Source organism: Ipomoea nil, unplaced genomic scaffold (assembly GCF_001879475.1).
Source record: "Ipomoea nil cultivar Tokyo-kokei standard unplaced genomic scaffold, Asagao_1.1 scaffold0276, whole genome shotgun sequence".
Taxonomy (NCBI): Eukaryota; Viridiplantae; Streptophyta; class Magnoliopsida; order Solanales; family Convolvulaceae; genus Ipomoea; species Ipomoea nil.
The window spans coordinates 957,855-971,091 of record NW_017616704.1 but is presented as its reverse complement, the minus strand read 5'-3'; the positions used below and the strand labels follow the sequence as shown (position 1 = coordinate 971,091).

General features: G+C 39.6%; 1 pseudogene; it reads right to left on the bottom strand.

Annotated features, from left to right (window-relative positions):
- The window catches only part of LOC109155166, a 39,489-nt pseudogene that overhangs the window by 12,092 nt on the left and 14,160 nt on the right, over positions 1–13,237 (bottom strand).

Genomic DNA, 13,237 nt, shown 5'->3' with positions numbered 1-13,237 from the left:
TTATTCTAATATTCAGTAGCAACTGGGTTAATTATTGACGGCTTAGTGATAATTGGACTCGGGTAGAATATTTTCCTAAGTTAAATGCAACCGCTTGTGCTTGTGTTATTTAGTTTGTCGGTTTTCCTAGTTCCTATTGCTGCTATTAAATTAAATCTATAGCGCTTGTCTTAGGTTATTTAGTAGTTAGGGGTAATTAAACCGCGTGTGCTTTAGTTACCTATAACTAAGGGAAAACGGAAATGAAATAATTTCACGACAAATATTCAATTGCATATTAATTACTTTACTAATCAATGATCAGTGTTAAATTCCGGTGGTGGATCTTTACTGACCAAGGTTTCGTATTATAAGTGTTTTCGATATATTATTTTCACTGTTTATTCGTTCGATTAAATTTCTCGTTTATTTAATTTCTCTTTTATTTAATATTTATTCTCGATATATTCCAAACCCCCCATCGTTTCCTTAAGCACAAAGGTTAAACTAGTTACTCCTCGTGGGATCGATCCTTACTCCCGCTACTACGTTTGTAAGGTTTTAATTTGGGAGCCTACGACAGCTCACCAAATTTTGGCGTCGTTGCCGGGGAGATTTTCTAGCTTATTTTGTGTTTATTTAATTATTTATTTCTTTATTTGTTTATTTGCTTTTCATTTGTCCCAAAAAAAAATTAAAAAAAAATCTTTTCTTTCATTACTTTTACATAATTGCTGCAATATATTTTCTTTTTGTTTATGCCTATAACTCGATCTGCTAACAAAGAAGTCCTGCCATACGATCCAGAAATTGAAAGAACTGTACGCAGGTGGAAGAAACAAGCTTTGAGGAAATTAGAGTTTAGTGATTTGGCTATCGATCCCCAACCTTCCGCCAATTCTGATTTAGAAGAGGAACCCATGGCTCAAAATCAGACCTTAAAAGAGCTTGAAGCTCCAAATTTGGATCAGCAACCTTTATGCATCACCTTTCCCGCTCTGGATGCTAATGTCCAATTTGAATTAAAATCTGGATTAATTCATCTTTTGCCTTCTTTTCATGGACTTGCAGGTGAAGACCCTCACAAGCACTTGAAGGAATTCCATGTTGTGTGTTCAAGTATGAAACCCACAGGGGTTACTGAAGAACAAATCAAGTTGAGAGCCTTCCCATTTTCTTTGAAAGATTCAGCGAAGGATTGGCTATACTATCTACCTTCTGGGAGCATCACCACATGGAATAACTTAAAGACATCATTCCTTGAAAAATATTTCCCAGCTTCAAGGGCAGCCAACATTAGAAAGGAAATATGTGGTATAAGGCAAAACAATGGAGAGTCATTGTATGAATATTGGGAGCGTTTCAAGAAACTATGTGCAAGCTGCCCACACCATCAAATTAGTGATCAATTACTCATTCAGTACTTTTATGAAGGACTTTTTCCAATGGATAGAAGCATGATTGATGCCGCAAGCGGTGGTGCTTTAGTTGACAAGACACCAGACGCTGCAAGAACTCTAATTGCAAACATGGCTGCAAATTCTCAATAGTTTGGCAATAGACTTGCCCAACCGTCTAAGCAAGTGAATGAGGTAAATATTTCTGCTCTTGAACAACAAATTTCTGGTTTAACTACTCTTGTCCGTCAATTAGCAGTAGGCAATATGCAAACTGTAAAAGCATGTGGAATTTGCTCGGTAGTTGGGCATCAAACTGATGCCTGCCCAACTCTTCAAGAAGAACCTATTGAACAAGTTAACATGGCTGGAGGTTTTCCTGGAAAACCTCAAGGTAAGTATGATCCGTTTTCCAATACATATAATCCTGGATGGAGGGATCACCCAAACCTTAGATATGGGAACTCACAAGGGAACCAGTTTGTTCAGAATCGTTCCAATTTTCAGCAGTATAGACAACCATTTCCTGCAAGACAACAGCCGGTCCAAAGCTCTAGCTCAGGTATGAATCTAGAAGATATTGTTAAATCTCTTGCTACTAACACTTTGCAGTTTCAACAAGAAACACAACTATTCCAACAAGAGACAAGAGCTAGTATTCAAGACATAAAGGCTAGTATTCAAAACTTGGAAAGACAAATGGGCCAACTTGCAACTACGGTTAGTCGGTTGGAAGCACAGAGTTCTGGCAAGCTACCCTCTCAAACAGTTGTTAATCCTAAAGAGAATGTAAGTGCAATTAATGTTGAAAGTATGTCGCTGGAAAAGAATGTTGATTTGAATAAGGAAATAAGTGCAGGAATCATTGCCAACAATAAAGAGAAGTCCCAAGGTAAGCTTTCTTCTTTTTCTGATTATGAACCAGTACCCCCATTTCCTCAAGCTCTTTTAGAACCAATAAGAGGGAACTCAAATAATGATCGTATGAGACCTTTCGTGAATGTGATGCTAATAAACCACTTTTAGATTCTATGGAAAAAGTACCTCGCTATGCAAATTTTATAAAAGAGGTATGCACTTTGAAAAATAAACAAAATAAAGGAATTGATGAAGTGAAAGTGCACGAGATTGTCTCTATGGCTAGTCAACGCAATCTTCCTGAAAAGTGCAAAGATCCAGGTATGTTTACTATTCCGTGCATGATAAGTGGTGTGAAACTTGAAAATGCTATGTTAGATTTAGGAGCTTCTATTAATGTGATGCCATATTCTGTTTATAAATCGTTAAATCTTGGACCCCTGAGTAAATCTACTATAGTAATTCAATTGGCTGATGGATCTACTACATATCCTAGGGGTGTGGTTGAGGATTTGCTTGTTGAAGTTAATAATTTGGTTTTTCCTGTTGATTTTATGTGCTTGATATGGAAAATAATAATAAAATTTCTCATATTTTGTTAGGAAGGCCATTCTTAAAAACTGCAAAAACAAATATTGATATTCATAGTGGTATGCTTACTATGGAGTCTAATGGTGTACTTGTGACTTTTAATATTTATGATACCATGAAATCTCCTAGTGATGATAATTTTACAATTTTTGTTGATTCTTTGAACTTTGTTACATTTGATGAAATTGCTTCGAATGAAAAAGAAAAAAATAATAATTCATCTTTGAGTACTAATCTGCATGAAGGGACTGTTTCTTTGAATATTCATAATCATCGAAGGTACTCAAAAAGACGATGGAAATTTAAAGAAATATCATAAGTCGAGCCAACGACGATAAACAAAGGCGCTGCTTGGGAGGCAACCTAAGGTGTATTTGTTCCATTCTTTTTTATTTTTTATTTTTTATTTTTTATTTTATTTATTTTTATTCCCGTTTCTCATTCAATAACCCTTTTTCTGTGCTTTTTTTTGTTCAACATTGGGGACAATGTTGATAATAAGTGTGGGGGAGGGAATTTAGTTTTATTATTTGTTTGCATATGTCAAAATTTTCAAAAATTTTCACAAATATTTTACTAGTATTTTATGCTAAATAACTATTATTTTGAAAAATTATCATATTTTCCTTTCTTGGAATTCATAACATGATTGAATAATTATTTTGGCAAATTGTGATTAGTTTGTTAGCATTTCTTGTTTGATATATAGTGGCTATATTAAGTAAGCAATAAACCTGTGAGTGTTTTGAGCCATTGACCGACACTTCGGTCTTATTTTCTTTCTATTGTGTGATTTCTTCCATAATTTTGTTTCTCTAGAACTTGCCTTAATTCTCTTTTAAAGCTAATTAGACCATGCATGATTCAAGTGTGATTAAGGCCATTATTTGATCTTGAGCCTCACTAGCCAAATAACCGGTTTGTCCTATGATTTATTTTCCTTTGTTAACCACTTTGAGCTTCATGGCCATTCTTTTTCTTTAATTTGAACCACATTACAAGCCTTTTATATCTAAAAATAATGCCTTCACCTAGCTGAATAACTAGTGGAGCAAATTTTGAATTATTCTTGTAATCTACGTGAGGTTGTGAGGAAGAAGTGTGGGGGAGGTCCTTTCTTGTGTTAATATGATTGAGAATGAGGTGAGTTGTACCTTCATTACCGATTTGTCGCTAGTCTTCTATGAAAAAGAAAACGAAGACAATTCATGATTCCAAAAAAATATGGAGACTGAAAAAATGAAGAAATGGGAGAAATGGGATGAATGTATTTTGAAAAAAAAATATTGCTGAAATTTATGAGAAAAAATGAGAAAGAATCAGTAGTTTGTTTTGAGTCTGAAGTTATCTCTGAATAAATGAAGCAAGGGGAAATTCTGGTAATACTGAGGAAGCATTCTATATTTTTGAGAATGATAGTTGAAGTGTCAATGAGAAATGCTTTGAATGGAAATTGAGGGTGTTGGATTATTTTTACTTATTTGCTCCTCTAGTTTGAAGCTTATGCTTAAGCTACTTTCCTAAAAATTCCATACCTTGACCCTAGCCCCATTACAACCTGTGAAAAGTCCTTATGATTTGTGTCGTGCATGACTCTTGTAGTGGTGATTGAGAAGATATGCAAGCCTATGGTAGAGCAATTTTATAGGAATGAACTTGAGCGAAATCTATACCCATCAAACACTTGAGTGATGAGTGATATTCCTGTGAGGGCTTACTTATTTAGTATTTTTCATTTTCAAATAGGAATGCTAACTTATTAATTGCAGGGTGCTTCAGATTGTTGTTCATGATATGTTATGAGTTTTGGGAATTTCGTTTTAATTTACTTCGCAAATAATGTTTTTGCTTGGGGACAAGCAAATGTTTTAGTGTGGGGGAATTTGATAGGCATATTTTACACTCATATTTTAGGTACATCTTTATAATATTTTTACATTAGTTATTTATAATTATATAATAATTATTTTTTTTAGAGCTTAATATTTAATTAGTTAAATAAATGTTTTATTAAATGCCTAGTTAGTAATTTGAGTATTATTTTAAATCCATTATTGTTTAGTCCAATTTATAACATAAAGACAAGGCAAATAAAACATTATACTTAAGTTTTGTTTTTTTATCTCCTTCGTACAGAACATTGGCGCAGCAGTAGCAATAGGACTTTGTTAATTTGAGAGTTATTCCGGCGGCAATTCCGGATGACTTCATCGCTCGGCGCAAAAAGAGGAAACGGATGGTGCTGGTGGATTTGTGTTTATTTTTAGAATGGTATAAATAGTAGTAGTTTCCATTTGTAAATCATTCATTCTTTGTTCATTCTCCCCCTCTCGATTATTCTGTAAAGCTGTTATCAATGTTCATTCATTGCTAATTTCTTTAGCTTGGTTTAGTGAATTGAAGCCCCGGAATTGATTATGCTGTAAGATTATTTATTTATTTTTATTACATAATTTTTATGCATTTGGGTATTAAATATTCTTCTAAGTTATTTGAATAGTTGTATCATTTAATTGCTATGGAAGCCTACTAGTTATTTAATTGATATAATTATTTGCTATATTAGATAATGTTGTGCTACAAATTATTCTAATATTCAGTAGCAACTGGGTTAATTATTGACGGCTTAGTGATAATTGGACTCGGGTAGAATATTTTCCTAAGTTAAATGCAACCGCTTGTGCTTGTGTTATTTAGTTTGTCGGTTTTCCTAGTTCCTATTGCTGCTATTAAATTAAATCTATAGTGCTTGTCTTAGGTTATTTAGTAGTTAGGGGTAATTAAACCGCATGTGCTTTAGTTACCTATAACTAAGGGAAAACGGAAATGAAATAATTTCACGACAAATATTCAATTGCATATTAATTACTTTACTAATTAATGATCAGTGTTAAATTCCGGTGGTGGATTTTTACTGAACAAGGTTTCGTATTATAAGTGTTTTCGATATATTATTTTCACTGTTTATTCGTTCGATTAAATTTCTCTTTTATTTAATATTTATTCTCGATATATTCTAAACCCCCCATCGTTTCCTTAAGCACAAAGGTTAAACTAGTTACTTCTCGTGGGATCGATCCTTACTCCCGCTACTACGTTTGTAAGGTTTTAATTTGGGAGCCTACGACAGCTCACCAGTTGTTTTGGCATGTGTTGCCGTTGGTTGAGTCTTTATCCTTTGCGTGTGGTTAACCTTTGTGGTTTGGGATGTGTTCCCGTGTTATCTTTGAGAGTGATGAGTCTTGTGTTGACTGTTGATCTTGGTTTTGACTTATATATATATGTATTACGTTTCGAAAATGGTTTTTATGACTTATATCTATCTATATATGATACTTAATGGTATTGGTGGGTTATCAGCATTATTCGCTGACCGGGCGTCGTCCCAATGTTTATCTTTGTATCTTTCAGGTGATGTTTAGATGAGCGCGATGTCTAGAGCCTGGTAGTTTAGCACCTTTATCCTTGCTTTTGTGGCCTGTGCGCCAATGTAGTTAAACTGATGTTTTGGGATAGATGTATACACTTGCAGATTGTTTGCCGTAGCGTTTACCGTGTTTGGTAGATGTGGCGTGACACCCCGTTGGATTTCTTTTATCCAGTTTCATTTTATCTTCCGCTGTGCTAGTTTTGTCGTTTAATCTGCATGTGTTAAGGCTTTTATATAGGTCTTGTTTGGAGGGGTGTTACAGTTGGTATCAGAGCCTAGGTTTGAGCCTAGGAAGAGTTAAGTCTAGACTTTCTAAGTGGTTAAGTGTGTTTTGAGACCTCTAAGCGACCTTAAGAAGCTAAGTGTTAGGCTTAGGACTCTAGGTTGCGCGGTGAGATGTGTGTTGCTTTCTGTCTTGCTTGTTTGCTCTTTTTGGTAATCTCGTTGTTGTTGTAGAAGTTTGCGATGCCTCCTCGTCCTCGCGCTCGCACCCCGGAGACCCCGACCGATGAGAACTGATTGTATTATATTTTCTGAACTTAATTACAATGAGATTAGATGATGTGAATATATAGAATAGAGAGTCACAGTGTGACAATGATAAGAAGTAGAGAGTCACAGTGTGACAAGGATAAGAAGTTCTAAACAGACTCATATACATAGAGTCCTAATACTCCCCCTCAAGCACAGTGTATACTAGTAACCTGTAGCTTGTCCCTTAAGGAAGAAAATCTAGGTCCAGGCAGAGCTTTGGTGAAGATATCAGCAAGTTGATCCTTTGTGGAGATGAAGTTGACTTGGATATCGCCCGAAGCTACTCGATCACGAACAAAATGATAATCAATCTCCACATGCTTGGTGTGCGCATGAAAGATTGGATTGGCACTCATATATGTAGCTCCTAGATTATCACACCATAATTTTGGAATGGAAATACCCGGAATCTGTATCTCACGCAATAATGACATAATCCATAGAACCTCAGCACAAACATCTCCAAGAGCTTTGTATTCAGCCTCAGTGGATGACCTGGCAACAGTTCTCTGTTTCTTGCAAACCCATGATATAAGATTACTCCCCAAGAAAACAGCAAAACCACTCGTGGATTTTCGATCGTCAGGACAACCAGCCCAATCAGAATCAGAGAAAGCATGAATGTCTCTAGATGAGCACCGTCGTATGCGTAAACCATGATCAACTGTTCCCTTAACATACCTGAGTACCCGTTTGAGCTGCTCCCAGTGTGATATGGTGGGGGCATGCATATGCTGGCATAACTGATTAACTGCAAAGGATAGGTCAGGTCGTGTGACAGTGAGATATTGCAGTGCTCCAGCTAGACTCCTGTACTGTGTGGGATCATCATTTAGATCTGAATTGAAGGGGACAGTTTTCGAGACAGAGATAGGTGTAGAAAGGGGTTTGCATTCAGACATTCCAGCCCGTTTTAAAATATCATTCATATACCGTTGTTGAGATAAAATAATCCCATTGTCACTCTTAACTGTTTCAATACCCAGAAAAAAATTTGGTTCACCAAGATCTCTGATTTTGAATGTAGCAGACAGTTTGGACAAGAGCTGAGACATAATACCTTGATCACTTCCCATTACAAGAACGTCATCCACGTACACCAATAGATAAACCAAAGCAGAGTCTTTAGAGTAATAGAACAGAGAGACATCTGTCTTGGATGCTTGAAAGCCAACCGATAGTAAGAACGTATGTAGTCGATTAAACCAAGCTCTGGGAGCTTGTTTTAACCCATACAGAGATCTTTTTAACAAACAAACATGATTCGGGAAGTTAGCATCAATATAACCAGGGGGTTGCTTCATATAAACTGTTTCAGCCAGATTACCATTCAGAAAAGCATTATGAACATCTAGCTGTTTGATAGACCACCCAGATGATAAAGCTAGAGATAGAAGGAGTCTTACAGTCGTAGGCTTTACCACTGGACTAAAAGTGTCGAAGAAGTCCTGACCTGGAACCTGATTAAAACCTTTCGCAACCAGCCTGGCTTTATGCCTTTCAATAGCACCATCAGCCTTTCTCTTCGTACGAAACACCCATTTACAGCCAATAATATTCATACCTGCAGTGGGTGGAACTAGAGACCATGTGTGGTTATGCAGGAGAGCATTGAATTCTTGGTCCATGGCTTCACGCCACTCAGGATATTTGACAGCTCGAGAGTAACATGTGGGTTCCGTGGGATGCACTTGAGCTGCTAGAGCAAAAAGAGGAGCATCTGCGTTGCTGCGAGTAGCCATAGAGTGAGTACGGATATTGGGCCTGATGGACCGGCCACGTGGACGGCCTCGCCGGCGAGCAACAGGCTCCACAGGATCATCCGACGAGGCAGCCTGTCCAGGAACCACGGCTGGTTCGAATGAAGCAGGTAGCGGCGGTTCTGGCAGCTCATCATTGGGCACGACAGGAATAGGTGTGCTGTGACTGAGAACAGATTCCGCCCAAGGTCCAAAAAACGGAGTAGATAGATCCTGCAAAGAAGTTTTAGTAGCAAAGGGGAAAACTTCTTCAACAAATCTGACATGCCTGCATGTGTAAATCTTATTAGTATGTAAGTCCATGCATCTATACCCCCTAAAGGACTCAGGATAACCTAGGAAGACACATGGAGAAGACCTGTATGACATCTTATGACGATTATATGGTCGAAGATGAGGGTAGCATAAACACCCAAAGACACGAAGAAAAAGATAGGAAGGAGGGGATTTATGTAACAGGAGATGAGGACTGGAGTTATTTAATACAGAAGATGACGTTCTGTTAATTAAATAGACAGCAGTCTCAAAGGCAAAATCCCAAAATTTCAAAGGAACAGAGGCATGAGCTAGAAGAGCCAGACCAGTTTCAACAATGTGACGATGTTTTCGTTCAACACGACCATTCTGTTCATGTGTGTAGGCACAGGATTGTCTATGTTGAATTCCTAATTGAACAAACAAAGAATGCAACTTTTTGTACTCAGCACCTAAATCAGACTGAATGGCCTTTATTTTGCAATTAAAGGACCGTTCAACAAGAGTACGAAATTTATCAAAGATGACATAAAGATCAGACTTTAATTTCATAGGAAAGAACCATGTATAACGGGAATAGTCATCCACAAAGATCACAAAATAACAGAAGCCAGAAGTAGATAAAGTGGGCGCAGGACCCCAAATGTCTGTGTAAATAAGATCTAGGACTTGAGAACTAGAGGAAGCAACACGGGGGAGGGGAAAACGGGCAGATTTGCCTAATTGACACGCATTGCATAAAGAATTATGACAACGAATATTATCACGAGACCCACTAACCAAACAAGAACGAAGTATATGGCTAAGAACACGGTTATGAGGATGACCTAGACGATTGTGCCAAGTGGAAGCCGAGGCACGAGCGGAAATCAACGCTGACGGAGACGAACTAGGTAATGAAAGTGTGTATAGTCCCCCCGAACTATTGCCCCGAAGAAGTATTTCCTTGGTATTGATATCTTTTACAACAAAAAAGGAGGGGTGAAACTCAAAAAAGACTTTATTATCGGATGCAAACTTCTGAACAGATAATAAAGAATTAGACAAACGCAGAACGTGAAGTATATCAGACAATGTAAATGATCTAGAAGGGGTATTAAAAGGCATGGCCAACATGACTAATAGATAAACCCATACCGTCACCGACACGTAAAGTGTCATTACCAGTGTACTTCTCCGATGTAGAAAGAGCAGCGACGTTCGGAGTTGCATGATTTGTGGCTCCAGTGTCCGGAACCCAAGTATGAGAATTTGACGAGGTTTTAGCAACTAAACCATTCTGAAACACCAAATTAGCCTGAGAACCCGGAGCCCCTAAATATCGCCGAAAACAGTTGACTCCCGTGTGACCGAAACTTTTGCAGATTTGACACGGATCATTATAGCGCCAAAAACAATTGGCTCCCGTGTGACCAAAACGTTTACAAATTTGACACGGATCATCATAGCGCCAAAAACAATTGGCTCCCGTGTGACCAAAACGTTTACAAATTTGACACGGATCATCATAGCGCCAAAAACAATTGACTCCTGTGTGGCCGAAACCTTTACAGATTTGACACGGATCATCGAAGCCATGTTGCTGACCTCCACGGTAATTAAGGTTGCCATCGCAGCGCTGCATCTTCTTAATTTTATGAATCACAAAACCCTAGCTAACTGATACCAGATGAGAACTGATTGTATTATATTTTTTGAACTTAATTACAATGAGATCAGATGATGTGAATATATAGAATAGAGAGTCACAGTGTGACAATGATAAGAAGTAGAGAGTCACAGTGTGACAAGGATAAGAAGTTCTAAACAGACTCATATACATAGAGTCCTAATACGACCAACGAGCAGCTCGCTCAGAATCTCCATTAGCTGACGCAGAGGATGCAGACGCTCAGTGAAGCCTTGCTGAACAACAATCAAGTTGTGCCGCCTCCTCCCCCTGCTAGGCATCGCGATGTAGGTCGTTTGGTGTCGGGTCATCTGCCGCCAACCTTCGCTGGCGAGGAAGACCCTGTAGTCCTAGAAGAGTGGCTACGGGTGTTTGATAAGATCTTTATCGTTGTGGGTTGCCCCGAAGAAAGGAGAGTAGAACTGGCAACGTTCTATTTCTGCCAGGAAGCTGATCTGTGGTGGGTCCACGAAGGTCCGACCTTCTTTGAAGAGCCTGGGTTTGATTGGACCGCGCTTAAGGACAGAATGCGCGAAAGGTTCTACCCAGCGCATGTGCGAGCCGCCATGTTTGATGATTTCCTTCATCTGCAGCAGGGATCCTTATCTGTGGTTGAATACCACAAGAAGTTCTTAGAGTTAGCGCGTTTCGCGAGGATGGTTGTGCCTACAGAGCTTGCTAAGGTTGAGCGTTTCGTTACCAGTTTGAATTATGAGGCACGAAAAGCGTTGCCGGTGAGTAGGCCCAGCTCCCTGAAGGATGCGTATCTGTGTGCCGCGGATCTGTATCGTGTTCAGCAGCTTCAGAAGAGATCATTTGAGTTAGTTAGGAAGAGAGTTGAGAGCGGAGGTTCTTCCACATTCAAGAAGCCCCAGTCGAGTTTTCAAGTCAAGGCTGTGTCATTTTCTTCTCAAGGACCTATCAGGGTGGAGCATCAGGATCAAGCTAAGTTGGTTGGTTGTCGAAGATGTGGGAAGGTGCACGCGGGCCATGATTGTTATGGCCAGGCGTTTAGATGCTTCCGATGCGGGGATCGTGGTCACAGAGTCGCGGAGTGTCCCCAGCTTGCCGGTCAGAAAGCGTTGCCGCCACCCCCGAGAGCCGGAGGAACACCAGGAGGGAGTTCGGGTCGCGGAGCTGTCGGAGCTAGGCCACCCGGAAGAGTTTTTGTGATGGCGCGTTCTCAGGCTGAGTCGGAGGGCTTGATGGAGGATGAAGTGGCAGGTAACCCCTTTCTTCTAGCCTATCCTTGTTTGTTTCTCCAGAATCATCGTGTTCGTTGTATCTTGAGTGTTACCTTGTGTTTTATAGTTGTCTCTTGCTTGGCAATCCTTGGTACGCTTTCTTTGATAGCAATTCTTTTGAGGCTTAGTGTAGACTCTTCTTGCTAAGTGATTTCTTTAGTTTGGTATATGAGCTTCGTTGTAAAGTTAGCAATCCATCCTTGTCATGTTTTGCGATTTGGGTCAATCCTACAATCCTTGTACTTGGTTGTTCTTACAACAATTCCTTGTGCACTTCCTAAATTTTCCAAGTATTCTTTGAATTGGAAAATAGCAAAATTCATACCAAAAACCTCTCATTGGGTAGCTTAAAAACCAAGACTAATGTTTAATCATAACCTTTAAGTTTCGAACTCGAGCCTAATCTTTGTCAACCCAACCTCTAAACCGCTTGAGCTAATTGTCTTTCTTAGAACCTAACCAATTTTAATTGCATCTAAACCATAAATTCCCACTTTACACAAAATCCCCAAATTAAATTATCTTTTTCCCCAATTTCACCCAAATCCCTAAATTCCCAAACTCTCTTTTTCTTTCTTCCCTCCCTACCCGTGAACCACCAAGCACCCACCCCCTCCCCGTAGCTTCATCTGCAACCCGCCACCACCACCTGCCCGTCGCCGAGCCGCCGTCCATCGCCGCCGTCGCCGTTCGCCGGAGCCGTGCCGCCGAGAGAGAGAGAGTAGAGAGAGAGAGAGAGAGAGAGAGAGGAGGAAAAAGGAGGAGCCTTGGGTCCTTTTTGTTGAGCTTTGGGTCATCTTCAATCATGCCTAGAAGGTCAAGTTTGGCAAGGAAAGCGGAATGGGTGGATACCTCGTTCTTGAAGGTAAAGCTTTTGATCCGGAATCTTTTCCTAGCTCTTTGTTGGATATGCTTAGGTATCAAGGTTTGTTGGATGGGTTTCTCGCCATAAGGGCCGAGACTTACCCGAGTTTGGTGAAAGAGTTTTATCGTCACACGGTTGTGACAAAGGAGGGCGATAAGTTGGAGATCACCTCTAAGGTGAGAGGTGTGAAGGTTGTGTTGTCTAAGAAGAGGTTGGCTCAGTTGTTGAGTTTGTTTGCTACCGGAGTGGCTCAGTACAGTGGCCATTCTTGGGTTAGTACGGATACCATGGGGTACCGTGACTATTTGAGCTATCTGTTGGGCCGTACGAGTGGTTTCACTCAAGCCTCTAGGACGGAAAAGAAGTGGTTGTCTGCGGAGCAAAGGATCTTGGTGATGTTGGTGTCGGATTGTTTGTTGCCTAATAACAACAAGAGCAGTTTGTTGGGTAAGTTGGAGTGCACCTTTGCCTTTTGCCTCAAGAATATGGTTAAGTTCAACCTGCCTGCTTTGATGATGCAACACATGGTGTTTTGCCGGGATCACAGTCGGAAGAGCTTGCCGTATGGGATGGTGCTGAGTTGGATCTTGGTTAAGAAAGGTGTTAGTGTGGATGGTTGCCTCCCGAAGGTCGTGGGAAAGATGGTGTTGGATAC